Source organism: Mercenaria mercenaria, chromosome 16 (genome assembly GCF_021730395.1).
Source record: "Mercenaria mercenaria strain notata chromosome 16, MADL_Memer_1, whole genome shotgun sequence".
NCBI lineage: Eukaryota > Metazoa > Mollusca > Bivalvia > Venerida > Veneridae > Mercenaria > Mercenaria mercenaria.
In genome coordinates this window covers 9,435,233-9,460,524 of record NC_069376.1, presented here as the reverse complement: position 1 = coordinate 9,460,524, position 25,292 = coordinate 9,435,233, and the positions used below count along the sequence as shown (strand labels likewise).

Genomic DNA, 25,292 nt, shown 5'->3' with positions numbered 1-25,292 from the left:
GCTCCTTACCCAGTAGAAATACCTTAAAATACACCTAAAATTTGAAAGTAACACCTATGTTGTACCACAGAAAAGTGGTCTTGGTTTTTCCCTACGGTCAATTATAAAAATTACAATATAAATTATTTATAGTAGATTCTAACAACTAATCTTTAAAACAAAGTCCACACAAAAATCCTTACCAGGTAGAACTAGGTTAAAACACACCTCAAAATTGGATGTAACATGTGTGATGTACTACAGAAAAGAGGTCTCCATTTTTTCCTACCACTAGTAACAAACAAGTAACAACATAAGCTATTTATAGTAACAACAAAGGGAAGTAATTTTAAATAAGGGACTAGCGCATGGCACTCCATCTCATTGTGCCAAGCTACATCAAAATCCCTCCGTGCATGAAGCAATTATGCTCCAGACAAAGTCATTCTTGACTTTGATATTTGACCTCTAAGTGTGACCTTGATCTTAGACCTAGGGACCTGGTTCTTGCGTAAGACACTCCGTCTCATAATGGTGAACAGTTGTGTCAAGTTTCATCGAAATCCCTCAATCCATGCAGAAGATATGCTCCGGACAAAGTCTGTGGATGCCGCCCGCGCCCCCTCCCTCCTGCAACATTCCCATAATACATCCTGTTTTTTTTCAGACGGGCGAATAAAAATATCTATAAACTGAACAATATTTCTGCATGCTTACCTGCAATGTTTTGGTTAGTTTGACTGTTCCCAAGTCATTTTAAGTTTAGACTGCCAAAGGCCAACTTTTAAAACCTGCTCATTTTATTGCTGAAAATCAAGATTGAAGAAATATTAATGACTTCATGTGATATCTCATGCAGTATGTTGTTACTTTCGTTATTGAATATTGTTCATATTTTCTTGCATTGCTATAACAAGAGCTGTTATAGGAAACAGAACGCCCAACAATTTCGATCCTGGAAAGTGAAAATTGGCACATCTGAGGAATTTGGAGCTGTCACTTGAGTGTTAAATGACTTTAATGGTGGATAAAGATATTGCACAATAACTTTAGTTTGTGTCCAAAATAAAAAGTAATAAGAGAGATAAAGATAAAGTGTATAAAAACACTAAATAACTATAATTCTAGTGGGCATAATTTATAAAATTTTGGTGCAAGAATTATGCATCTTGTGTCATATGAATGTGGAACAACTACTTCAAGTCTGAATCAAATCCATCCAGTAACAACTGAGATATAGTGAAAATGCATCAAAATTTACCTTAAATTTCAAGTAAAAGGGGGCATAATTCATGAAAAATTGGTGCCAGAGTTATGGACTTTGTGTCGTATGATGTGGGTGATGATGTGGAGCAACTATTTTAAATTTGAATAAAATCCATACAGTAATAACTGGGCCACAGTGAAAATGCACAAAAAATTTAACTTGAAGTGAAAAGGAGGGAAAATTAATGAAATACTGGCATGAGAGTTATGGCCCTCAAGCTGAATGATGTGGATAGTGGTGGGGAATAGCTTTTAAAATTAAAAGCAAATCAATCAAGTAATTTCAGAGATAAAGAGGAAATAGGGAAACTGTAAAAAAAACTTTAAAGGCCGAGATTGGAGAACTGGAGAACTATTCTGTGAATGACATTAACTGTAAAGAAATTACTTGCTGCCCTTAACTGACCACAGCAAGACTTCATGCTGTAACACATTCTCTCAGAAAATTAATGGTTTTATTACCACAAAGATTTTTCTTGAATCTGTGTTTACAGGTAAAGAGAATAGTTTGGGACCAAAAATAACTATAAACAAATAGAATGTTTTATACATGTACATGGGTATATGCATTTTACATTTTACACACTATTAGTAGTGCTGATATGATAATAGATATTATGGTGATGTACATGTATATAATGCAGGTCAATCCAATGAAAATGTTGGTGATGTAGATCATAATGAGGAAGAAAATTAGGCTTCATGAGTAATATGGTTTGTATATACATGCTGAAATAGTATTATACTGGGCCATTGATTTTACAAAAAGATGACCTGTACATTATAGTATGTTCATAATTATATCATTCTGTGTATTTATTGCTGCTATTATACCATTTCATGTACAATGTACTTTTGTTTTGGCTCTTTTTTAATACGGTGTGAAAAATCACTATTTTCCAAGATTAAATGTATTGTGCTTACTATCAGCTGGCCCCGTGTTCACAAAACATGTTTTGGTCTCAGCTGAGTTTGAGTTTGATATTTTAACATCAATTTTACTAAAACTTCAAGGTTAAATACCACCTGAGACTGACCGTCATTACTGAATAGTCACTTGACAATAGTTATTAACTTAAAATTTAGTTTTAATCATGACATTTAGATATAAATAACAAATAAATTTTCATTATCAAACTCAGCTCAGACTGAAAATGTTTTGTGAACACGGTGCCAGGGTCTCACGATAAATGTAAAACTGTCTGATATTGTTTAAAAAATATTAATAGCCGATACCATAGTTTAGAACCACTATTTGGCTGGAGTTAGCTGCAAGATGTGTTTTAGCTCACCAACATGTGCAGCTTTTTGTACATGTATGTTGTTTAGCTGTTGTCTGTTTTCCGTCTGTACACAGTATTTCTGTGTGCGCAATAGTACGTCTATTTATTTTGATTTTGACCAAACTTGTCTCTTGTAAGTCCTTTGTTTGCTTCTTGAAGCAGTCACAGTAGATCATTGCCGCCAGATTTATGGCTCCTGAAATGACATATATTGTCCCCTTTCCCTGGGTAAGGGACCCAGGACCATTTTGGTCCTCTTTTAATAATTGGTATATGCCAAGTTTACTTAGACATGAACAATATTTGAACCTGTTAACTGTCTGATTTTTACAGTCAGCTCATTACCCCAGGTAAACTGTAGACTTGTTACTAGATGGTAATCAATTTTGTGTAAAAGAGGATTTATTTTCACTTATCTATTTCTATAGACAAAATTTTCTATTGCAAAAAGTGGTACTGATGTTATATTGTACTCAAAATATAAACTAGTCAAGAAAGAGATGGGAAATATATTACAGACTGGTCCCCTGCGAACTTTAAAAAAGTACGACAGGTAACCACCAGCGACTTCTGTGGCCTGATTGGCTAATGGGATTTTGGTAAACAAATATGGCGGCGGCTGCGAGGTAAGCTACCGAGAGTTTTTATTTTCTGACGAAATGTAGGTTTGTCTCAAATCAATACAGTCAGTTACAAATTAAATTCCATTTAAATGTTATAGATTTACTGTACTTCATGTTTGTTTAATGTTAACTAGACGAAGGTGTTAAAAAATATGCGTAAATGATGGCATACTGCTGATTTGCCCCCAGTCAACTCGCACTTGTTTTTACAATTCGTCCCCAAATAATTAATTTAATCATTTAATTAATAATCTTAGTTCAAGTCTAATGCCCTCATACAAATGTACAGATTCTTTAATAACAAATGAAAAGATGCAATTTTGATGATAACTTACTTCAGATTTCACAATGACAATTTCCAGTAAATAACATTATAATTTATGATTTTAAATTTATGCCCATACCGGTAGACATAGAATCTAGGGATTCAGTTACTGCATCCATTTGTTTATATTTTTAATTTTGACACTTCTAGATTCAAAAACTACAACAAAATTCACTTTTGTTTGAGTTGCACCATGAGAAGAGCAAATATGAAATGTAGTCATAGCTTCAATGCCATCTAAACAGCTGATCACATGTATTGTATCTGACTGAGGCCTAGACTAGCCACTAGACTGATAATAACTATATTTCTATATTTTTCCCTTTTTTGACAAATTAAATTTCATAGAGACAAAAGCCAGTCTATTTTAGAGATATCTTCACACAGGACTGATGTTGAAATTATCAGTCTAGTACAATCCGAAATGCTCTCAGAGAGATGATTGGCACCTATGGCTATTAGATTACCCATGGATAATTTGGTACATAATGCCAGTGGTCAAGTGCTATGCTGCTGATCATAAATCTGTTTACCTAACTGATTTTTAATGGTGATAGTTGAAGAACCCTTCTCATCTAGAATAAACCATTTTGCTACTTTTGAAATCTTGATGGGTTATCTTGCAAATATATTTATTAACAATAATATGTTTATCTTATTTAAAGGATTATTCTAGTCATTAAAATTCTGACAATGAAAAATGGATTTTAAAATTTATTACAGCATGTCTTTGTCAAAGGCACATTTTAAAAAATATGTCGAGTTCAAGTTTATTCAAACGATAAAGAAACTGCTTTGTATAATATGTGGCAAAAAAAAGAGATTATGATTGCTATCATATAAAACTTTCCAAAGGTGTTAATAATAAAACCGAGGCGTGTTGTCCCAATGGAAAGCCAGTAGATATAGGCAAAATTATGAGAAAGCTGTACCAAAATTAAAAGAAATACAAGTGTCAGCATAAAGTTTCTATTCAGTGACCAAGCACCATACTGCAGTCACTGCAGCACCAAACAAAAATGACCTTTTATTTTCTTAACAAAGATTGATAAAAAACAAAACTATTGAAGGTCAATGCATATATGGAAGGCTGGTGCACCATTCTTATTGCCAAATATCTAATGCTATTCGCTAAATACAATATTCTTACTCATAATAAATGCGAAAATTTCAAATATCTAATGTTTATAATGCTGAAAGATAATGCTAATTGTCCTTTGATTTTATGAAATAAAGATCTGCATCAAGTTTTATGAATCTGATTTGAAGCATCTTCTACCATGTCATGCCAGCATCGGACAATGCATGTTAGCATTCAGCTTTGTATGGAGGGCCGGTTTGTCATGCTAATTGCCAAATGTCAATTTTAATGCTAAATGCCAGTAACTTTACGCTAAACACATAATTATTATTTAATGCTAAATGCCATTTTTATTAAATTATATCTCATTAGCATTTAAAAAATCATTTTTAAACAATATTTTTGAAAAATTATTATGATGCAAAGTCAGTTTAACAGCATTTTACAGTGTATGACTTTAAAGTTTACAGTGTCATTACATCTTATTAATCTAATTTCAAAGAAATGTTCATGAAAAATCGGCAATTTTATACAGCAGACGACAATCTACTTTCGATTTCAAAAACTTTTAAAATGATCAAGGTAAAAAAATTTCCAATTTAGATTTGATTGTGATCGATTTTTATCAATTAGATTTATATGTCTGTTGTCTGGACTTTAGTTTTAATTGTGTATAAACGGACATTTACGTCCGTGACCGAAACCGAAAGTACAGTTCGACAGGCGCCACGAAAATGAAGATAATTTTCAGACTGGTTAGATATTGTTTTAACACAACGCTTCAGCGATTTTAAAGCTGGTGTAGCAGACTAAATTGGGCAGATAATCGGATTACAGCAGGTAATTGTTTGCCAATTATGTCAATGCCCCCCGGGCGTGTATCAGCTGATAAAAAGGTGCAATAAAGCAGTTTATTATAACCACTGAGGCAAAAAGGGGAATGTTGGCTAAAAAGGAAATGAATGGTTGTAAAACGGGCAGGGTGCCTGGCAGGGCAACAGGGCGGAACGAATTTCGGAACGGGCGATGCGCCCTGCTAAAAATAGCTAGCTGGAGCACTGATTTTGCAATTAGCACGGCGCACCGTCCTTCCACAGTATTGTTTTGCTATCGCATTTGACAATTATGACTCAATGTTTAAGATCTAGCATTTGACATTAAATATTTTGCATTTGGCATGTGGCATTTTTCAAATGAAAGCGCCGAGTTATAATGTTAACTCCTACTGCTATATATTTTATGCGAAATATCAAATGCTAACTTGTACTTTAAAGTATTAAACATTTTAACGTTAAAATGAAGCTAACAGTTACACTAATTGCAATAGGTTTTGAAAGCGAACAGCATGAATCCTGGCAAGACTGTGCAGATGCGCAGGCTGGTCTGGATCCATGCTGGTCACAAAGCCACTATGTTGGTTTTCTCATGGCGTGGCTCATATTTTTCACAAATCAATTAATTTTTATTTTAAAACATTTGACTGTGCTAATCTTTACTAAAGATTATACAAGTTTGGGGTTTTCTTGATTTGTATAATAGTAGTTAACTAACTGGAATTAACTAATTGACTAAGGAATATTATATAAGTATGCAACATGCGTAATTTGCACAAATAAGAAACACAAGACTTAGAAGCTTAAATGTATATCTTACTTTGAGACGATTCTATCTTCTGCAGAAATACCAATTTTGATGTAAAAAAATGTGTTATCATGTATTTACATATAGATTTTTAAAGCTAAAAATTCCTCAGAAAAGCTAGTCATAGACCTTTTAACTAACAGAATACAGGATAACAAGAAATGAAAGTACTCTGTCAGAATATTCTCAGAGCAAGATTGCAGATTTATGTGCCTGTACTTGTGTTTCACTGTCTTTCAAATAAAAAACTTCAATATGCATTATTCAGCCCCTGAACCTGGGTTATGTTCATTCATGCACCAAGAGGTGATACCACTATATTATATGTGCATTCCGTCTATTAATGTTCAAGGTTTCAACACAATTATCGCAAAAGCTAACTTTTTCCGCTACCAGTTCAGGAAAAACACATCTGTTCTACTTCTTTATTGTTCAATTACAGTTTAATTCATTATAAGTTATGTCCATTTTATGACAAGCCATAGGAATGTGAATCTTTCAGATTTTCCAATCTAACAGCAAGTACCAATACAGAGAAATGAAAATTCATTTCTGGTAAAATTTCAACTTAGCTGACGCCTGCAGTTGTAAATCCCATCTACCAGATGGTCTAAATAAATTGCATAAACATGTGGCAGTAAACCATTGATCTCTATCAGTTAGGCTGTGGTCAGTTCTTGACATTGATTGATAACAAACCTAAAAAGAGGTTTGTGAATTTTTGGATTGTACTAGACTATGATATTGGACATAGGATATAGACTGGCTCAGTTCACTACATTCAACCATAAAATTGTAAAAAGATAATTATTATATCATAGTCTAGGAGCTAGTCTAACTGAGGCCCAATAGGGGTAGCCGAATTCAGAACTGTACGTATAGATCTAACCAAATAGTGATTTTGCAACCAGCATGAATCCATGCTGTTCACTGACGGTTTCTCTGATTGCAAGAGGCTTTGAAAGCGAACAGCATGGATCCTGACCAGACTGCACGGATACTGGTTGCAAACACACTATGTTGGTTTTCTCTTGGTGCGGCTCATTTTGCTATTTTTTGTAGTTGTATATGTACATACTACTAAGTGTTGTAAATTTATCAGCAAATATCACAGCAGTTCATGATGTATTAAATTTTGTTTTGTTGAAATATTTACAAGTATCACCGTCACATATATAATGTAGATTGCCGTTTTGTATGTCTTCAGTTATCATTTGTTATTGCAGGTTTGGAAACTAATTGCACTTTTATATTATGTACAAATGAAAGTGTTAAGATGCTATAAAAAGTCTGTATTGCTATGGGGTTACTTCTTGTAGTGTAAAGAAACACGCTTACTTCAGTAAGAATTCTAGGTTCAAATCCTAGCAGGAAGCCCTGGCATACAGAAAAAAATAGTAATTACTTATTTCTGTAGAATGTCATAATTTATTCATTATTAGCCTAAATATTGACAGCTTCAATTTTCTTTGTATTTCTGTCATGTCTGTGTTGGCAGAATAGGGGGAAAAGCATCTACATGTACATCAGAGCACTGCAAACAAAACAATATTTTTTATAATTTTTATTGTTTAAAAAAATCATTTTCCCTTTATAAGTCAGTTGGGTTTTAATTTATATGCACTGCAAGCAAAGTATTATAAATGCCATATATTACATGTTTCTTAAATGAAATTGACCATATGTAAGTTTTTCATTGGAGAACACCAGAATGTGTTGACCAATCTGTTATGTAAACAGTTAAATTAAATATATATACTGGAATGGAGTATATACTGGAGTGAAATTTTAAGATTATTGTGCCAAAATGTTGTCAAAAGTGATGTATTTTCCAGTTTTGAGAAAAAAAATGCCTGCTACACTCCACACTCCATAACTGTAAGAATGTAGGAAGATGTCTGGCTTCACAGAAAACCAGTTTTCAGCACCCCCCAACCCCAACCTTTATTGAATAGGTATAACACACTGTTTACAATTACTCAGAAAATTATACTAATTTAGGCCCATACTTTGCTGTTTGTCCTTCCCTGACTCGATGTGGTCTGGTATAATAATAATAATAATAATAATGTGTTTTTTTCTTGTATATTTTTTATGGTTCAGCACAGCAGCATAAATTAAAGTAAATTCTATCCAAATGTGCTATTTATTCATACAGAATACATACATCTCATACAGATAATTTTAGTTAATGTTGATAAAAACATTTTTTCAAGAGTAAATAGCATTGAAAAATGCCAGACTTGAAATAACGCTCTAAAATTCACAAAAAGGAAAAAAACTTATATGTGAGGTCTAAGCCTTTGTATATGAGAAATATTTATTTGGACTTTACAAAATATTGTGTATTTTTTTTGTCATTAATTGTATATTTTTATGCAATTTTGTTTTGATATACACCTTGAGAAATAATATAGATAGCCATAAAACATAAACAGGTTTTCTCTAAATTTCCCACACAATAATTTGTTGGTACAACAAGGACAATATGAAAGAATAATATACTTGTACATGATAAATTCATGATCGTACTTACATATTAATCACCAAAAATGAGCATTGTTGTCTCAATACATTTTTATAACAATTAAGGGACCCCACACCATGAAATGTGACTGTTCTTATTGCATTATGTAACTTATTGTTGCTTTTCTTTATCTTAAAAATGTACAATTACCAAATACTTGTGATGGATAGTTTATAAGTACCTAGATGTATTAAAGCTTACAAACTTAAATGGAAATAACTGTAAATGTACAAAAATAGCTTTTTACTTTGACAGACTGACTTACATTCTGTTTTGTTAAATCTTTTAGATATGGCCTAGTCATAATTCTTAAATGAAGAAAAAGATAATAAAAGAAAAATATTCTTTGAAGTGATATGCAAGACTGAAAAATTGGTCCAGAGTTATAGCTGTGCAGTAAGTGCACATCTCACTGTGATGTTTACTGGGAGAAGCATGGGCTGATCTGAAAGGGGCCAAAATACAACAAGCATTGAATTTTGACAGCATAAAATGCATCAGTCATTTTAGACAAAAGTTCAGATGGCTTCACTGAATCACTCACAGAACTTTATTTACATTACTCTTTACTTTTGCTGTCAAAGTTAAAAGCCATCACTTAGCCAGATTGTTCATACAGAAAAATTACTTGTGATATTTTGTAAAAAAAAAAATCATGCTAAAACTGCGTCAAATATAGTCAGGTTGCAACAATGCAGGCATCCTTGCACAATGTTCCAGGGGTGCATATGCTTAGAATCTTCAGGAAATTTTGCAACCTTATCAACCAGAATCCTGGATGTGGCCCTGATAGCAGGTATCACATTTTGATAAACTGCATTCCATTGAAAATTACCAGTCTTCAGCCTTCATGTAACATGCACATTCCTGTATTGAATATGCATGACAAACATTAATGTAAGCTATGGGTGTATTTGATCATGACATGCGAGTCATTTAATAGTACATTTAATTGGCATTTTATGCAAAATAGACATTTTCAAGTGAATGGTCATTCAGTAATAATTCCAGGTTTTAACTGCAAGTCTGTGGTTTTGTTTTGAAGGAGATTAGGGAGAGAATTTATTGCAGGGGTAAATGAAAATAAGTAAGGGTTTTGTCACATTTTGATAAAAAAAGTGATGATTATAAATGTTGGAAGACTATTTTATGCATTAATAATCCGACAAGCTTGGACTTTGCACATTTATCTATGAACTCATGTTGAAAAAACAAGACTTGTAAATATCTAATAAATTTTATTGGGCAGAATTCCAGAGTCAACATGTGTCACTGGCATGCCTTACTTGGGGGCAGCATTTTCTGGCAGCTTTTCTTCATTTGTTGAACAAAGACATTATTACTTGAAGTATAAGTTGTGTTTTTCTCTGATGATCATGTATAAAATACAACGAAATGAAGTACTTTCGTCATAGAAATTAAAATTTTTCAGAATGAATCGAGGGAAAAAGTTTTCAAGTTGTTGTTACTGATATGTCATTCTTTGTTTACCTTGGAAACAAGGAGACGATTTCATTGGTTGGTAAAGTCTAAGACACTATCTGATTGGCCGAGCTATTCAGGTGCCCGACTGGTATATATTTTGATTAGGAAATCAGCTCGGTTCAAATATTATTTTACGACGCAGTCTGTTAGCCACAATTTTGGCTATTTCGCTTGGTGGTTACCTGATCCAACAATTGGAAGTCATTTTGAATGAGAACCAATATTGGACAAGGAACCAGATTAATCCAATAATTGGAAGCCATTTTGAATGAGAACCAATATTGGACAGGGAACCAGATTAAATATATTATAGTCTAGTAGCTAAAGTCTGTCCCATCAATCTGGTTAACATCATTTTTAAAGATATGATATGGTAATGATGCCCTGAAATATGTTTTTATATAGTGCAGGTCCATATCTCTAGGCACTTTTTTCATTTTTTCAAAAAAAAAAAAAATTTGAAGTTGATATGTTCATTTTTGTATTTTTCTCCATAGCCCGTAATGCTAAATGACATCGCATCGCTTCTTGTATATAAACAACATGGCGGCCCCCTGTAATAGTTTTTTTAGGGGACAACTCAAAATTATCGACGTTTAAATGTATTAGGCAGAGTTCACACTGTATTGCTAAAAAGTATCCTTGTTATTTTATGAATTCAAATAAATGTTATTAATAGAAGATAATACGGGGAACAATTGGCATGTTTAACTTTCAGTTTTACAGAGTAATTTAAACATATTTTTAGGGGCCTCCGTGGCCGAGTGGTTAGAGTCGTTGACTTCAAACCATTTGCCCCTCATCGATGTGGGTTCGAAACCTCATTTGAGGCGTAGAATTCTTCACGTGAGGAAGCCATCCAGCTGGCTTACGGAAGGTCGGTGGTTCTACCCAGGTGCCCACTCGTGATGAAATAGTGCACGGAGGGGCACCTGGGGTCTTCCTCCACCATTAAAGCTGGAAAGTCGCCATATGACCTAAAATTGTGTCGGTGCGACGTTAAACCCAACAAAACAAAATAAACATATTTTCGATGTTTGAGTATTAATCATTAGTAGATCTAAATGTTTCTAAGAAGAGCTTGTCTAAATTTAGGTTGATTTTAAGATTAATGTTACCTGTAAAGCAGAAAAAGGTAAAATCTCTTATACCTTCCCTTGCCCAGCTTAATTTCACCTCGTACGTATCTTAGTCGCCGGTTTTTGCGTTATGAATTTTTCTTATTTTTTAAAAAATACTTAAATATAACTTGCCTTCCTGCATATTTTTAAATACAAAACAAAATGACATATCTGAGATGATGCCGCTTTGAACATTCTTATGAACAGAATACGGACAAGATTCCTGATTTCCGCGGATAAACCAATGAGGAACATTAGCTTGTTACTTCCCTTGAATTGTTGTATGATAAAGCGCAACGATAACCAAATATTACATTGGTCCCTTTCAGTTGGATTCCTCTGACTTTTTCGTTATAACATTTATCCAAGATGTTGCGGTTGGTCAAAATAAATATGCTTTTTATAAGGGTCTCTAAATAAAATGATTAATCCAACCTAAATTTAACTGAGGGCCACTAAAAGAAAACCTGTCTTTAGTCATTTTCCAATCCAATGAAATTTAGTATAGATATTGCTTTTGAAAATTACAAAGCAATCAACGATAAAAACCAAGGAAGGACCAATCTACATCTTGGACATAATCAGGGGAAGTAACTGACTAATGTCCCCCATTGACATAGCGGAAAAAGCACTGGTATTTATTCCCGAATTAAATAGTGGATATCAGTTACCTGATATTTTTATCATGAAGTTTGTCTTGATAACTTTGTCATTTAATCTTTTTCTTTATAAAAATCTAAAATTTATACTAAATACACAAATAGCCGGTCAAAAATCTCGTTTCTTAATGTTTTAATTAAATTCTTTGAAATACATTCAGTGGGAAGGAAGGATTTTAAATCGTAGAATACAGGTTATTTTTTTAACCATGCGTATGAAAAATGGTGTAATCAACGCATTGTTTCATATGTATGGTGCAATTGGTGCCTGAATATCATCTTGAGTGCCACATCTAGAGTGAACTTTCATGTTCTCCTCCTTTTTAAAGAGTAAGCGCCAATGGCGGCCAATTTTTTACAACAGTGAGCTGCCGGTGGAAAAATATATGTGGCATTCATTTAGCAATTCGAGTACTTAGAGAAAAATCCTTGAAATTCTCGACTTTGACTTTTTTGTAGTTTAATTAACGCTACTTACTTTACCGATAGCTGCACCAGTTTTGTCACCGTGCATCTAAGTTGATGCTAACCGATGGGATGGGACAGACTTTAGTCTACGTTATATGTTTGAGAAAAGTCCCACAAATAATCCTTTGATGGTGAATACAAGTCGACAATATGCATTACCAACATAAAAAATATAACAATGTATCCAATGTAGCAGTCACTCAATGCAGGATTGTTAATATTTTAATAATGTATATTCAATTCTATTCAGTAAATGCACAATTACACAGTTAGGTTCCCAGATAGTTAGATCAGTTTCCACAGAAAAATCAGTGAATGACCACAAGACTTTATACAGGTGTAGTTATTCCGTGGCTAGCTCTAGAGAGCAAATTATAATGACTGAAATGCTGCAAGATGAAGGATTTTATGACCCGAAACTAACAGGAGTTAATGGTAGATGCCAATCGAAGGAAAATTCTCCAGGGCTACCAATCTCGGCCTTTAACCAAAAATGGGCATGGAAGACGCCAACGTCGGGGCGAGTAGGATAGCTCTCCAAACACTTTGTAAAATGTCAAATGAAAATTACAGAATAGATTTACTGCAAAAATAAAACCGACTGAAAAATTGGAATATAATTAAAGGTTTTTCCTATATCAGTCATCAGTCTATGTAAAAACCTGAGACCCCCCGGGGCATGGCCTCTTTTCACTCCAGGGCATACTTTGAACAATTTTGGTAGAGAACCACAAAGCAATGCTACATACAAAATATCAAAGGCCTAGGTTTTATGGTTTTAAACAAGAAGAATTTTAATGTTTTTTTTTTCAATATAGTCTATGTAAAACTTGTGATCCCCGGGGCAGAGTTTCTTTTCACTCCTGGGGCACAATTTCATAAATCTTGATAGAGGACCATAAGATGATATCACATGCAAAATATCAAAGCTTTACGTCTTGCGGTTATCGACAAGAAGATTTTCTATATTTTTCCTTTTGGCTGACATGGAAACCAAATTTCTGCAAAAAAATTCAACTGTTTGAAAGGGGACCTTCCCAGAATCATTCCTCCGAGGTTTGGTGTTATTCTGCCTAGCGGTTTTTTAGAAAATGTTGACAGACAGACAACGCGCAACTACAAACACTGAGTGGTCACAAAAGCTCACCATGAGCCTTTGGCTCAGGTGAGCTAAAAAAAAGTTTCAAATCTATATGCCTTAATGACAGCTATATGTATTTGCACGCAAAACTTAAATTAACCTATGACGACTAAATTTTATGAATATCCAGGGTAAAATGCAGTCCCTATTGCATACACAAGATTTTTTAAAAAATTTAACTGGGTGACATAGTTTCTGACCACAGATGACCCACATTCCAACTTGACCTAGATTTCATGCAGACAAACATTCAGCTCAAATTTCATGAAGATTTAGTGTAAAATGCAGTCCCTACTGCAAACACAAGCATTTTCTTTGATACGACTTAGTGACATAGTTTTTCACCCAAGATGACCCGTATTCCAACTTGACCTAGATTTCAACGCAATCATTCTGACCAAAATTTAGCTCCTATTGTTTACACAAGGTTTTTTTATTTGACCTAGTGACCTAGTTTTTCACCCATTTTCAAACTTGGCCTAGATTTTATTGAGGCATTTATACTGACAAAATTTCATGAATATCAGTTGAAAAATGCAGCCTTTATCGCTTACAGAAGGTTTTTCTTTGATCTGACTTAGTGACCTAGTTTTTGACCCAAAATGACCCATTATCAAACTTAGCCTAGATTTCATCTGGGTTATCATTCTGACCAAAATTCATGAAGATCAATTGAAAAATACAGTCTTTATCTCATACACAATGCTTTTCTTTGATTTGAGCTTGTGACCTAGTTTTTTATCCTAGATGACCCATTTTCGAATCTGGCCTAGATTTTAACAAGGTATTCATTCTGACAGAATTTCATGAAGATCAGTTGAAAAATACAGCCTCTAGCACATACACAAGCTAAATGTTGAGAGACAGACTGACAACAGATGCTGGACATTGAGCGATCACAAAAACTCACCTGAGCAATAGGTGAGCTAAAAATTATACATGCATATAAGGTTTGTGTAATTTTTATTACTGTTTTATATGTACTAATATACCTGTCACAAAGCCAGCTTATCCCGTTGCACAACAGGTACACCTTTCTATCAGAAGGTTGCTGCATCGAATCCTGGGGAAGGTGTTTGGCTATCTGTAAGGCAAAACATCAAGGTTAAGTTTACTCCCTAGGTCATGTGAAGAAGTTATCAATTACTTGTAGAAAACAAAAGAAAACTTGTAGCAAAGGTCTTATTATAGATGTATGTAAATCAAAACTATATATCAGAAAATTCACACAGACGATATGTAGTTTGAAAATGTCTGGAAATCTATAATTTGTGAATGCTTTCAAATGCTTATATATGAATTGTAATGGTTTACTGTATTTTTAACTTTAAATAAGAAAAGAAATTAATTAAAATAAAATGAAATATTTTGTCATATTAAAGGGAGGTAATTAATAAACAAGTGAAATACATGACGTTTATATGGTACTAAACAGTCTGTCAATACAAATTATCTTACTTTCATTTTTAAATTACTGGGAAAACTGATATAAGTACATATGTATTGTACTTTATCATAAAAAGGGAAGTAATTTCATGTACAAACAGAAAAAAGAAATTAACTAGGGTGCCTGTGACCTCGAATTTGTATATATGACACCATGTCTTGTAATGGTGAATATTTATACCAACACCACTGCATCAAAAAGTTACAGAGCAGACAAAATTACCAAAAATCCCAATAGGTGACATTGACCTTGCATTAGATGTCAGTCTTACATGCAACAAAATAATTTGTTTTTGTGACTGTTTAAGTAAAGTTAACATCTAACTGTGACCTTGACTGTTGTAACAGGGGCCTGGTCTTGCGCATGACACACTGCCTCTTAATGAGGAATATTTGTGCTAAGTGATTTTAAAATTCCTTGACAAATTGCAGAGCAATGGATAGGACAAGAAGCAAGACCATGTTAACCTTTGACCTCCATGTGTGAACTTGACCTTTGACCTAGAGGTCTGGATCTTGCATATCGAGGGGTAAGTGCCAGAACCTGCTATGTGCATTTTTTTTAATTTTACAGGAGAGCTTTTTTTTCTTTTTTCTTTTTAATAGTAGGGTATTTTGAGATATCAAAGCTATGGTTTTATTTACTTTAGCATTATTTAATACATGATATATGTATTTTGTTGATATCTTTAGTAAATTAGGTCAAATCCAAGAAAATTGTTTTGGCACAACTAAAAGGCCATTTAGTTGCAAATATCAGAATAACTAAAACATTCCATAGAAAGATATCTGGTTTTGGCATGTACAATTCTGTTAAAACTTTCGAAACAATACTGAGCCAAAACATGCTATAAATTGATAGCTGGTGAAGGTGTTACATTTCATAGTTTTTGCAAGTGTCGAAAACATTCTATAAAGCAATAGAATCTTCTAGCATATGCAAAGTTGACATAAATGTAAGTTTTTTGGCATACAAATACATTCTATAAAAACATAGATTCTTATGGCGTGATGCATTCTTTGTTTTAGCTTAAGACTTTTCAAGTCACAAATAGCCTATATGTATATAGCTCCATTTAGCTCTTATTAGACTGTCTTATCATGTATTAAGAATCATCTACAACGTGTTAGTTAATGTGTTTATGTATTTCATAATACATTAATGTAATGTTATGAAATATAAACACTGCATTAATAGAGATATAAAGTTTGTTACACATGTTTATGACTGTAATCTATGTAACTATCATTATTGTCACACACTAAGTCTTGGGAACCACATTGTCAAAATGTAGTGGTAAATTTATCTGACTCTCAGTGTTAAGTTGCTATTGGAGTCATTGCTTGAATCTTGAACTGCATTTGGTAAACAATCTCTGATACTGTTTTGACTGTTAATTTAAGCCGTGTAATACATGGAAATATTCAGGCATATTACCACTCTTGCATAGTTACCTTTTCTTTGCGGCAGAAATAGGTAGCTTTGAATGATACTTAATTGGCAACAGTATAATGCTTATTGTCTTCTGGAGGGAAATATTTTCAGTTTTTCAAATTCATTACCTATAAGCTTTTTAAAACTCTTTTTGTTCACATATAAAAGGGAGGTTATATATAAAACCAAATATTAAACTTTTTATGTCAAAGTATGTTGTTTTAAAAACTATACTCTGTTGGTGCACCGTTAAACCCAAATAAATATAATAAATTTAACAAGAGCTGTCGGAGGACAGCAACGCTCGACTATTCAACAGCCTTGTCAATTGAATGAATACAAAAGTTGAAAAAGGGGCATAATTTTGTAAAATGCAAAGTAGAGGTATTGAACCTCTGTACTGCATGTCATATCATGACAGTGAACAAGTGTGTGAAGTTTCAATCCTTTCCAATTTGTGGATACTGAGATACCAGCTTACATACAAAAACTTAACAAAAAACTGCTAAGTGAAAGGGGCATAATTTTGTAAAAATGCCAAGTAGAGTTATGGGACCTTCACAGTGCATGTTAGATCATGACAGTGAACAAGTGTGTGAAGTTTCAATCCATTCCAATTAGTGGATATTGAGATATCAGATTACATACAAAAATTTAACCAAAAACTGCTAAGTCGAAAAAGGGGCATAATTTTGAAAAAAAAGAGAGTAGAGTTATGGGACTTGCTTAGTGCATGTCAGATCATGATAGTGAACAAGTATGTGAAGTTTCAATCCATTCCCATTAGTAAGTACTGAGATACCAGCTTACATACAAAACCTTAGCCAAAAATTTCTAAGTCGAAAAAGGGGCATAATTTTGTAAAAAAGCAAAATAGAGTTATGGAACCTGTGCAATGTAGATCAGTTCATCACAGTGAATAAGTGTGTGAAGTTTCAATCCATTCCCACAAGTGGTTACTGAGTTACCAGCTTACATACAAAACCTTAACCAAAAATTTCTAAGTCGAAAAAGGGGCATAATTTTGTAAAAAAGCAAAATAGAGTTATGGAACCTGTGCAATGTAAGTCAGTTTGTCAAAGTGAATAAGTGTGTGAAGTTTCAATCCATTCCCACAAGTGGTTACTGAGATACCAGCTTACATACAAAACCTTAACCAAAATCGGGACGCGGACGCGGACGCCGACGCGGACGCCGACGCATGGGCGAGTGCAATAGCTCACTATTCTATGAATAGTCGAGCTAAAAACTATTGACCCTGATTGTTGAGTCTTAATATCTACTGACCACTACAAATATTGTTTTATAAAATTGTTTATAATTAAATTGTTACACCCTAAACTTATTAAAACTGTCTCATAAACCTAAACAATGTTTAGGAAGACAGTGAAGTTTGCAAGCTTGCGCAACCTTGTTATGTTTATAAGGTTGCACGGGACTCGAAAATGTTTTTCAGTACATTGATATATGTGTGTGTAAGCTTGCAAGTTTGCGCGAGCTTACAATCTTGTTATGATTGTGCGAGTTTGCAAGATTGTGCAAGCTTGCAATCTTATTATGATTGTGCAAACTTGCAAGATTGCAATTAAGATCGCTAGGGTTCCAAACGCAAGCATGTGCAACCTTAAAAGCTTGCAAGATCTTAAATATGTTGCAGGAAGCGCGCAAATTACTTTGCGCAAGCTTAAATTATTGTTGCGATGGTTCCAATCGCAATCTTGCTGCATGATTGGTAAGATCGCAACTGCAATCCTGCTGCGACTTTAATGCGAGCTTAATTAAGCTTGCCATTTTGGTTTGGGTTCTTTCTTTTTCAAAAGTATTATTTGTTCATAAATCATAATTCATTCTTGCTGTGCCATGTTAAACTGATTACATCTGTTGCACTGGTTCTTCTTAGGTACAACATTAATCTGTATCCCTCCAATAAAACTGGCTTTATTTTTATTTTTTTCCTCCTCCAGATAGAGGTCATACATTTTTGGCAGTGTGAGATGCAAATGAAGGAACTGTCTCCTTTTCCCTTCTCGTACATAATGTGAACTTATGGGTGGGAAAGATTCAGTATGCTTTTTCACAGCATCTACTCTACTTTGAGAAATTACGTTATGAGGGTTTGTTTTCCTCTCTTCCTGTAAAATGTCCGTCCTTTTTGTTCTTCAAAGTATGATAAATATAGTTATGCCTTACCTATTGAAATTTTCTTTTAAAAAAAACGTCTTACAGACTGAATACTTTTAATCTTCAATTTCGAAAGAAATTCTTCTTGACACATGTTTTCATTTTGATTTGGCTTTGATATGTTTTAGTGTCTGTCTCTTCTACCCCTGTACATCTTTTTGTCTATCATTACTTGTCAACGACCAATCTGGTTTAAAGAATTATTGCCTTTGTTCTGATGTAACTTTTGTGTCACATTTTGTCAGCAGTTGCTACAGCCTACTGGCTCAACTAGTGGTGCTTGGCTTTCCATCTGCTGATTTATACTCTGCACCTGACAGCCTGTAACGTTTTTTCACATTGATTCCATGTCTCTTGTATTGCTTTTCCTTTTCTAGCATGGAACTCCTCAGGCATTATAAAAACTGCTGTTTTCTTGATGTAGCTCTTTTCTGTGGAGTTGATTTATCATTGGTGGTAGGTGTATATTTGTTGTTTCTGTTAGTCAAAATGTCCATCTTGTAACTGCGAGGCAAAGTATATTTCAGAGTCTTGATTTTAAAGGAATCCTTCAAACTGATCCAAAATTCCAGAAAGGATGTATAGAAGTTACTTTTATCTGCAGTGGCAAGTGAATCACTTTTGGTTGGTTTCATTGTGCTGACTGGCTCTTCAACATTATTTGTGTGGAACATAAAATTGCGCTTTGTGTAATTAGCCAGTACTAATGGGAAAAGGTCTGCCACTGACACGTAATCAAACTACAGTTATTTCTTCATAATCTGAATAATGCCAGTTTAACACAAAGGCAATATACTTTTCCATTTTTTCTTCAAGAGTGTCATAAATGTGAAGGATCTTTGCCAATATGTTTCCAACTAGCTCATTAAAAACAGTTACAATTAATAAGGTTTTATTTTTCCTCTTCCAAGATCATTTGCTGACAGCAGTAAGTGTACTTCACTTTAAATAATTTCCACTCAAACAGGATGAATGTTCAACATTCCAGTGCAAAATACAATATCTGCTACACACTCTAAACTTGATAGTCCGTTTTCATCACCTGATTATTGAAAAAACAGTAGAAGTCGACACTGCCAAATAAACCTATCGTGGAATGTCTGCTTCTTGACATGCAAATGACAAACAATCTTACTACCGGGCCTTCAACCAGAATCTTCTATCATAACATAGCACAATATGGCTGTTGCACTACTGTAAAACATCAGTAGATTTAGGACCTATCTTTACATGACTTTTTCTGGCTCAGTTGGGTTAATACATAATATGTAGATAACTGCTCTGCTAAAACGTGCTATCTTTACATATCATGTTATGGATTTTGAAAAATCCTCTCAAAGCCCTAAAATGCAGTCTGCCAAAAGCAGCTATTAGTATATAGATTGTTTTGGTTCATTTCAAATAAGATAAACTTACTTTGATAACATGCTATGTAACGAAAACTGTTTTTGGCATAACGTATTAACAGGGATTCTGCAATGACTGGTTTGATCCCAATTAAATAACTTAGGAAGGAAATATGATATAATTACGCAAATTGGTGCAAAATATGCAGCGTGAAAAACTCTACCAGAAAATGCAAAAAAGTGAAAAACGTAAAATATGGTACATAGCACCTTCTGGCACTTAGCCCTCGATATGATATATCAACGACATGATAGGGAAAATCTGTGCCAAATAACTTTAAAATTCCTTTATAAATGTCAGAGCTATGGACTGGACAAGAAGCAAGACCATGTTAACCTTTGACCTCTATCTGTGACATTGACCTTGGAGCTAGAAGTCTGGATCTTGCATATGATATATCAACGACATGATAGGGAAAATTTGTACCAAATAACTTTAAAATTCCTTTATAAATGGCAGAGCTATGGACTGGACAAGAAAAAGACCAAGTTAACCTTTGACCTCTATCTGTGACACTGAACTTTGAGCTAGGGATGTTGGTCTACAGAGTGACACATCAACTTATTAAAGGGAACATTTGTGCCAGGTAATTTGAAAATCCCTTATGGATGACTGGAAAAGAAATATACAATGAGAACACTGAACCTCTAAGTGTGACCTTGTCCTTGGTGCTTGGGGTCTGAGTCTTGCACATGACTCATTGCCCCATTACTGTGAAAATTTATGCCAATCAATTTAAAAATCCCTTGAAGAATGGCAGTTATGGATCGGACATGAATCGGACACTATTTACTTTTTGCCTCTTCTTAATCTTAAAAGGCTACATGTACATGTAGGTGTTTGGTTATCCATATAATTCATAAAACAGATAAATTTACAATGCACTTCAAAGCATTATTCATGTGAAAAAATTATCAAAACTTCAACCCGAAAATTTATTTAATTGAGGGCAGACAGGAAAGACTGATACAAAAAATTTTATGGTCTTAGTTTCATATATGCATGTGTTAATTTTGAAATGCTGATTCTAATGACCTGTATATTACTTTCTTATATTGAAACTAGTTAATAAATATATTTTCTCTTTGCTATACCCCATATTTCACAAAATTTAAGAGGGAATTTCTGTTAGCTGCAGGATTTATCAAATGATTTGTAAAACACTCCCTTTCCAAATGATCATGAAAATTTTGGGAATGATTGCTATATACATTTTTTAACAAATTACCGTAATTTGAATAATTTTAAACAAAAAAAACCTTTTCAACAGTTACTGCATATCTCTGCAAATCCAGGCTATATTATATACCCATCACATAAACGATTTGCCGAAACTGAATGCATCAGGTTTCAATTAAATACAGCCCCCTATTAGGAATTTTAAATCATTTTGATGAAACCATTCCCATTGGTGATCTATTAAGCGATCTATTATATATGTGTTCCATTAAGCGATCCATTATGCGATCCGTTTAGCGATCCATTATACGATCTATTGTGCGCTCCATTAGCGTGTTGTTAAATGACATATTTATGTTAATTAGCGATCCATTAGCTCATTTGCATGTGAAATTGGAACACGGTTTTGATGGTGTTTGTTGGATTAACAACTCGCTTGCAGATCATGGTTTTAGTGGAGTTTATTGACAGTGTTTATTGGGTTTTTTTTTTTTTTTTTTTTTTTTTGGGTTATGAGGAATAACTAATTTCAGTGAATAAAGCCATCAAGTAATAACACAGACGAAGTATAAGTTCAGGAAACTTTTAGCTTTTAAAACTGAAGACATGAAAGCCTGTGTCAGAGAGACAAGAATAACTCTCCATATCTTTGTACAGTCAAACCTATAATATTGATTCGTTTACATAATTTTTTTCAGCAGGAACATACCTAATCCTTACATATTCGTAGACTTTTCCTATAACAATTCCTTCAACTCCACACATGAGAGACACAAATCTGTGCAACCAAATGTGAACTTCTTTTTGTGTTTATGGAAAACTGCCCTACCTCTATTTTTTCTCTACAAAAAAGAATATTTCCTCACAGATGTACATAAAAGATAATTCCTTTTTTAATGCAAAGCATATTTTAAAAGACATATCCCCAGTGTTATATCAGAATTGTGCTTTGTAGCAACTGTTTCCATTGTGTATGTGATGTTGTTTAAAACATTTAATATTCAAACAGTTCTTTCCCAGTTTTCAATTTTGTTCTGTCTGTGACTGATGCAGAGCGGACCAAGTGAAACAAGTGATGAAAGACTTAGTGATAATAAAGAAATCCCTGGTGTTAAGGTGAAAGTACAAAAAACCAGACAGCCATTATGACCAAGTGAAACAAGTGATGAAAGACTTAGTGATAATAAAGAAATCCCTGCTTTTAAGGTGAAATTACACAAAACCAAACAGCCATTATGATCAGTGAAACAAGTGATGAAAGACTAGTGAAATAAAGAAATCCCTGCTGTTAAGGTGAAATTACACAAAACCAGACAGCCATTATGACTAAGCGAAACAATTGATGAAAAGCTTAGTGATAAAAAGAAATCCCTGCTGTTAAGGTGAAATTACAAAAAAACCAGACAGCCATTATGACTAAGCGAAACAAGTGATGAAAGACTTAGTGATAATAAAGAAATCCCTGGTGTTAAGGGAAATTACACAAAACCAGACAGCCATTATGACCAAGTGAAACAAGTGATGAAAGACTAGTGATAATAAAGAAATCCCTGTGTTAAGGTGAAATTACACAAAACCAGTCACCTTTATGACTAAGTGAAACAAGTGATGAAAGACTTAGTGAAATAAAGAAATCCTTGCTGTTAAGGTGAGATTACCCCAAAACCAGTCACCATTATGACTAAGTGAAACAAGTGATGAAAGACTTAGTGATAATAAAGAAATCCTTGCTGTTAAGGTGAGATTACACAAAACCAGTCAGCCATTATGACTAAGTGAAAAAAGGGAAATGAAAGAGTTAGTGAAATAAAGAAATCCCGGGTGTTAAGGTGAAATTACACAAAACCAGTCAGCCATTATGACCAAGTGAACAAGTGATGAAGACTTAGTGATAATAAAGAAATCCCTGCTGTTAAGGTGAAAGTACACAAAACCAGTCAGCCATTATGACCAAGTGAAACAAGTGATGAAAGACTTAGTGATAATAAAGAAATCCCTGCTGTTAAGGTGAAATTACACAAAACCAGACAGCCATTATGACCAAGTGAAACAAGTGATGAAAGACTTAGTGATAATAAAGAAATCCCTGGTGTTAAGGGAAATTACACAAAACCAGACAGCCATAATGACTAAGTGAAACAAGTGATGAAAGACCTTAGTGATAATAATAAAAATCCCTGCTGTTAAGGTGAAATTACACAAAACCAGTCAGCCATTAGACTAAGTGAAACAAGTGATGAAAGACTTAGTGATAATAAAGAAATCCCTGGTGTTAAGTGAAATTACACAAAACCAGACAGCCATTATGACCAAGTGAAACAAGTGATGAAAGACTTAGTGAAAATTTAAGAAATCCCTGCTTTTAAGGTGAAATTACACAAAACCAGTCAGCCATTATGACTAAGTGAAACAAGTGATGAAAGACTTTGTGATAATAAAGAAATCCTTGCTGTTAAGGTGAAATTACACAAATCCAGACAGACATTATGTCCATTCACAATGAACAAAATTTTAAATTGTGTATCACAGCTGAGCTTTCTGGCAAAAAAAAACAACAGCCCTGATCTACATGTATATATAAACAACATCCCTTTGATCTACATGTATATAAAGAACAACAGCCCTGATCTACATCTATATAAAGAATGGTTTTAATGTACATCACTGAATGTTCCAAACTGGCTAAATTTCTGCAAATATAAATTTCAACTTTAGAATCTACAACTGGTTCTCCAAATTTTTCCAGTGACTAATATCAATTGATGTGACCCTTCTTGTGATAGAACCAGTATCTTCTGTGTGATGGAAAGCCTGCGGCCGAACCACATCTAAAATATGCCTCAAGCTAGTCATAATATCTCAGATTGAATACTTATTCAGTTTAAATGATTGCATGTATGTGCAAAATATATTTCAAAACAATATGACTGCAAAGAAAGTGTGAAATGTAGAAAAGTGTCCCTCTAAGCAACTTTTCTATGAACATTACATCACAATCCCCTTTCCCCATACTGAAACTGTCATAATGTAATATAAAACTTAAAAATCAAGTCTTATGAAAATGTGTCATAACAAACACTTGAAAAACCAAAAGTATCAATTACAAGGGTCTGTTCAAATTGCTTCCTTTATTGACTTCCAATCTGAAGCAATGTTAACTTTTTTTCAGGTAAAATTAGTACAGTAAGCTGTATTCCAAGTGAGAATATATATAGGTCAGATCGTAGCTTAAAACTGACTGCAATCTGACCTAATAATTCTCACTTGGAATACAGCTTACTGTATCAATTATTATGAACAAAGTCCTGTCCAATTTCAAAGTAACAGATTACTAATGTAATCTCACTACCACACATGCTTCAGAATGTAGTCATTATGGTAAAACTGGCTGAAATAATGTTATTCCACTATAATTCTAATTTCTACCTGTCTTTCAATTGCCGTTGCAATTTAAACGAAGTCTATTAAATTTTACAGTATCACGGAAAAGTACCTGATTTTATTAAAATTTTACAAAGGAATTATTTACCTATTCACAACACCAAACAATTGTCTTCAGTCAAATCTGAGAAGTTGTAGACTTATATACACAAAGGCGGTCAATCCCCTTCTATGCGACAAACTCACATTGTTAAAAGCCCCTCTCATTTCAGGGTTTGGGTACTGAAAATATAAGAAATCCAACAAAATAAGTAAAAATACAATTTAGGACCCAAATATGATGATTTATGCCACTGTAGCATTTAAGGAAACCAATTTTCAAGTCTAGTGTGTGAAAATCTGCCTGTTTTCCTTAAAACTATTGAAATATGCCAATTTCAGGCCTGATCGGGTTCATTTCAAGTCCGTAAACTGTTTTTTCTTCACGGTTTTATGATTACAAAAATTCCGCAGCTGGTCTGGATCCATGCTGATCAAAAAACCCACTATGTTGGTTTTGTCATGGCCCGCTCATATATAATACCCGACTCCAGGTCAGATTTCCTCGCCGCAGTTTCAAATTTCTAAAAATCCATGGCAGCATTTGTAATACACCATTTTGTTT

At 33.8% G+C, this 25,292-nt stretch overlaps 1 long non-coding RNA gene across 3 annotated transcripts in view; it reads right to left on the bottom strand.

Moving 5' to 3' along the window:
• LOC128549459 (uncharacterized) overlaps nt 1-24,871 on the bottom strand; it is a 32,713-nt gene extending 7,842 nt beyond the window's left edge. Inside the window, exons 1-3 of one of the 3 annotated variants that reach the window (XR_008367677.1) lie at nt 24,777-24,871; nt 14,592-14,683; nt 697-785 (exon numbers count right to left, since the gene is read on the bottom strand). This is a non-coding gene — a long non-coding RNA (uncharacterized LOC128549459). Of the gene's footprint in view, nt 1-696; nt 3,603-14,591; nt 14,684-24,776 lie in introns of those variants that run through there. The other 2 variants (XR_008367676.1, XR_008367678.1) reach the window with 2 other exon arrangements.
• Between the last annotated feature and the right edge of the window lie 421 nt (nt 24,872-25,292).